The 5,373-nt window shown below is 40.8% G+C and overlaps 1 non-coding gene across 1 annotated transcript; it reads left to right on the top strand.

Annotated features, from left to right (window-relative positions):
• Nucleotides 1-4,925: 4,925 nt before the first annotated feature.
• LOC148546514 (small nucleolar RNA R71) lies at nt 4,926-5,033 on the top strand. Its single transcript, XR_015900358.1, has one exon. It is a non-coding gene; the product is annotated as a small nucleolar RNA R71 (small nucleolar RNA).
• The last annotated feature ends 340 nt before the right edge of the window (nt 5,034-5,373 follow it).

Below are 5,373 nucleotides of genomic sequence, written 5' to 3'. Positions count from 1 at the left end.
CCGGATTCTCTTGAATGCCGCCATCATTCTAGCTTACACCACGAAGATTCCGATTAAGAGATCTAAGAGATCCTCATTCAGTCGAAGGTAGAACGAAAGTGGTTGTCAGGCACGCGTTCATAGGGAATGATGATGATTGTCACGTTCATCACATTCAGGTTGAAGTGCGAATGAATATCTTAGAAGCGAAATAAGAAGAATTGAATAAAAAACAGTAGTACTTTGCATTAATCTTTGAGGAACAGCAGAGCTCCACACCTTAATCTGGGGAGTGTAGAAATTCTACCGTTGAAAATACATAAGTGATAATGGAGTTCATTGGTCTCGGCCCCAGAGGGGAACCGGAGTAACCAAGACTGTGAATACAATGATAAAAAGTTCTATTTATAATAAACTAGTCACTAGGGTTTACAGAAGTAAGTAATTGATGCATAAATCCACTTTCGGGGCCCACTTGGTGTGTGCTTGGGCTGAGCTTTGAGTGTTGCACGTGTAGAGGTCCTTCTTGGAGTTGAACGCCACCTTTTGTGCCAGTTTGGGCGTTGAACTCTGGTTTTGGATCCTTTTCTGGCGCTGGACGCCAGAATTGGGCAGAGAGCTGGCATTGAACGCCAGTTTGCATCGTCTATTCTTAGCCAAAGTATAGACTATTATATATTGCCGAAAATCCCTGGATGTCTACTTTCCATCGCAATTAGAAGCGCGCCATTTTGAGTTCTGTAGCTCCAAAAAATCCATTTCGAGTGCAGGGAGGTCAGAATCCAACAGCATCAGCAGTCCTTCTTCAACCTCTGAATCTGATTTCTGCTCAAGTCCCTCAATTTCAGCCAGAAAATACTTGAAATCACAGAAAAACACACAAACTCATAGTAAAGTCCAGAAATGTGAATTTAACATAAAAACTAATGAAAACATCCCTAAAAGTAACTAGATCCTACTAAAAATATACTAAAAACAATGTCAAAAAGCGTATAAATTATCCGCTCATCACAACACCAAACTTAAATTGTTGCTTGTCCCCAAGCAACTGAAAATCAAATAGGATAAAAAGAAGAGAATATACTATAAATTCTAAACTATCAATGAAACATAGCTTCAATCATATGAGCGGGACTTATAGCTTTTTGCCTCTTGAATAGTTTTGGCATCTCACTTTATCCATTGAGGTTCAGAATGATTGGCATCTATAGGAACTCAGAGTTCAGATAGTGTTATTGACTCTCCTAGTTCAGTATGATGATTCTTGAACACAGATATTTTATGAGTCTTGGCCGTGGCCCTAAGCACTTTGTTTTCCAGTATTACCACCGGATACATAAATGCCACAGACACCTAATTGGGTGAACCTTTTCAGATTGTGACTCAGCTTTGCTAAAGTCCCCAATTAGAGGTGTCCAGGGTTCTTAAGCACACTCTTTTTTTGGTTTGGACCTTGACTTTAACCGCTCAGTCTCAAGTTTTCACTTGACACCTACACGCCACAAGCACATGGTTAGGGACAGCTTGGTTTAGCTGCTTAGACCAGGATTTTATTCCTTTAGGCCCTCCTATCCACTGATGCTCAAAGCCTTGGGATCCTTTTTATTTGCCCTTGCCTTTTGGTTTTAAGGGTTATTGGCTTTTTGCTCTTGCCTCTTGATTTTAAGAGCTTTGGCATTTTCTGCTTGCTTTTTCTTTTTCTTTCTATTTTTTTCGCCTATATTTTTTTTCTGCAAGCTTTGTTCTTTGCTGCTTTTTCTTGCTTCAAGAATCATTTTTATGATTTTTCAGATTATCAAATAACATGTCTCCTAGTCATCATTCTTTCAAGATTCAACATATTTAACATTCATGAACAACAACTTCAAAAGACATATGCACTGTTCAAGCATACATTCAGAAAACAAGAAGCATTGTCACCACATCAATATAATTAAACTAAGTTCAAGGATAAATTCGAAACTCATGTACTTCTTGTTCTTTTGAATTAAAACATTTTTCATTTAAGAGAGGTGATGGATTAATAGGACATTCATAACTTTAAGACATAGTTACTAACTACTAATGATCATGTAATGAAGACACAAACATAGATAAGCACATAACATAGAAAACGAAAAACAGAAGAAATAAGAACAAGGAATGAATCCACCTTAGTGATGGTGCCGTTTCCTTCTTGAGGAACCAATGATGTCCTTGAGCTCTTCTATGTCTCTTCCTTGTTTTTGTTGCTCCTCCCTCATTGCTTTTTGATCTTCTCTTATTTCATGAAGGATGATGGAGTGCTCTTGATGTTCCACCCTTAATTGTCCCATGTTGGAACTTAATTTTCCTAGGGAGGTGTTGATTTGCTCCTAATATTTATGTGGAGGGAAGTGCATCCCCTGAGGTATCTCAGGGATCTCTTGAATTGCAGCCACATGTTCTACCACTGAGCTATAGACCCTTGAGATGAATCTTTCCATCTCCCATGACTCGGAGGTGGAAGCCTTTGTCTTCCCTTCCCCTCTTTTAGAGGTTTAGGTGCCATCAATGGTAATAGAAAAACAAAAAGCTTATGCTTTTACCACACCAAACTTAGAATGTTGCTCGCCCTCGAGCAAAAGAAGAAAGAATAGAAGAAGAAGAAGATATGGAGGAGATGGATGGATGTGTGTATGGATGTGAGTGGTGAATGGAAAACAGAAGGGATGGTCATGAATGGAGAGAGAGAGGGTGAGGTGGGTGGGGATCCTGTGGAGACCACAGATCCTGAGATGATCCTGTGGTGTCCACAGATCCTGAGGTGTCAAGGATTTACATCTCTGAACCCAATTAGGCATGCAAAATGCCCTTGCACTCAACTCTGGGCGTTCAGCGCCAGGTTGGTGCCCATTTTGGGCATTCAACGCCCATTTGTTGCCATTTCTGGCGTTGAACGCCAGCTCTTCTCCAGGGTGCCATTCTGGCGTTCAGCGCCCAGATGATGCCCATTTTGGGCGTTCAGCGCCCAGACACTGCCCATTTTGGGTGTTCAACGCCAGAACCATGCTCTGTTCTGGCGTTGAACGCTAGGCAGATACTTCCTCCAGGGTGTGATTTTCTTCTGCTGTTTTTGATTCCGTTTTCAATTTTTTTTGTTTATTTTGTGACTCCACATGATCATGAACCTATAAAGACATATAACTAAGAAAAATATTGTTAGATAAATAAAAATTGGGTTACCTCCCAACAAGCGCTTCTTTAATGTCAGTAGCTTGACAGTGGGCTCTCATGGAGCCTCACAGATGTTCAGAGCTTTGTTGAGACTCTCCAACACCAAACTTAGAGTTTGGATATGGGAGTTCAACACCAAACTTAGAGTTTGGTTGTGGCATCCCAACACCAAACTTAGAGTTTGACTGTGGGGGCTTTGTTTGACTCTGCTTTGAGAGAAGCTTTTTATGCTTCCTCTCCATGGATGCAGAGAGAGATCCTTGAGTTGTAAACACAAGGTTGTCCTCATTCAATTGAAGGATTAATTCTCCTCTGTCCACATCAATCACAGCTCTTGCTGTGGCTAGGAAAGGTCTTCCTAGGATGATGGATTCATCCTCTTCCTTTCCAGTATCTAGGACTATGAAATCAGCAGGGATGTAAAGGCCTTCAACCTTTACTAGCACGTCCTCTACTTGTCTATAAGCCTGTTTTCTTGAATTGTCTGCCATCTCTAATGAGATTTTAGCAGCTTGCACCCCATAGATTCCCAGTTTCTCTATTACAGAGAGGGGCATGAGGTTTATCCCTGAACCAAGGTCACACAGAGCCTTAAAGATCATGGTGCCTATGGTACAAGGTATTATGAACTTTCCAGGATCCTGTTTCTTCTGAGGCAATGTCAGTTGATCCAGATCACTTAGTTCAGTGGTGAACAAGGGAGGTTCATCTTCCTAAGTATTAATGCCAAATAATTTGGCATTTAGCTTCATGATTGCACCAAGAAACTTGGCAGTTTGCTCTTCAGTGACATCCTCATTCTCTTCAGAAGAGGAATACTCATCAGAGCTCATGAATGGCATAAGGAGGTTCAATGGAATCTCTATGGTCTCTAGATGAGCCTCAGAGTCCTTTGGTTCCTCAGAGGGAAGCTCCTTATTGATCACTGGACGTCCCAGGAGGTCTTCCTCCTTGGGATTCACGTCCTCTCTTTCCCTTACAGGTTCGGCCATGGTGCTTATGTCAATGGCCTTGCACTCTCCTTTTGGATTCTCTTCTGTATTGCTTGGGAGAGTACTAGGAGGAATTTCAGTGATCCTTTTACTCAGCTGGCCCACTTGTGCTTCCAAATTTCTAATGGAAGACCTTGTTTCATTCATGAAACTTGTAGTGGCCTTGGATAGATCAGAGACTAAGTTTGCTAAATTAAAAGTATTTTGTTCAAAGTTCTCTGTCTGTTGCTGAGTGGATGATGGAAAAGGCTTGCTATTGCTAAACCTATTTCTTCCACCATTATTAAAGCCTTGTTGAGGCTTTTGATCCTTCCATGAGAACTTTGGATGATTTCTCCATGATGAGTTATAGGTGTTTCCATAAGGTTTACCTAAGTAATTCACCTCTGCTATTGCAGGGTTCTCAGGATCATAAGCTTCTTCTGCATAAGAAGCCTCTTGAGTACTGTTGGATGTAGCTTGCATTCCATTCAGACTCTGAGAAATCATATTGACTTGCTGAGTCAATATTTTGTTCTGAGCCAATATGGCATTCAGAGTATCAATTTCAAGAACTCCTTTCTTCATAGGCGTCCCATTACTCACAGGATTCCTCTCAGAAGTGTACATGAACTGGTTATTAGCAACCATGTCAATGAGTTCTTGAGCTTCTGTAGGCGTTTTCTTTAGGTGAATGGATCCACCTGCAGAAGTATCCAATGACATCTTAGCTAATTCAGATAAACCATCATAGAATATATCCAGGATGGTCCATTCTGAAAGCATGTCAGAAGGACACTTTTTGGTCAACTGTTTGTATCTTTCCCAAGCTTCATAGAGGGATTCACCATCTTTTTGTTTGAAGGTTTGAACATCTACTCTAAGCTTGCTCAGCTTTTGAGGAGGAAAGAACTTGGCTAAGAAAGCCATGACCAGCTTATCTTAAGAGTTCAGGCTATCTTTAGGTTGAGAGTCCAACCATATTCTAGCTCTGTCTCTTACAGCAAATGGGAAAAGCATGAGCCTGTAGACTTCAGGATCTACTCCATTGGTCTTAACAGTATCACATATCTGCAAGAATTCAGTTAAGAACTGAAAAGGATCTTCAGATGGAAGTCCATGAAACTTACAGTTCTGCTGCATCAGAGAAACTAATTGAGGTTTCAGCTCAAAATTGTTTGCTCCAATGGTAGGAATGGAGATGCTTCTTCCATGTAAATTGGAATTT

This window comes from Arachis ipaensis, chromosome B9, assembly GCF_059453495.1.
Source record: "Arachis ipaensis isolate K30076 ecotype BB chromosome B9, ASM5945349v1, whole genome shotgun sequence".
NCBI classification, from domain to species: Eukaryota; Viridiplantae; Streptophyta; class Magnoliopsida; order Fabales; family Fabaceae; genus Arachis; species Arachis ipaensis.
The sequence above is the reverse complement of the archived record's forward strand: the minus strand, read 5'-3'. Positions and strand labels throughout refer to the sequence as shown.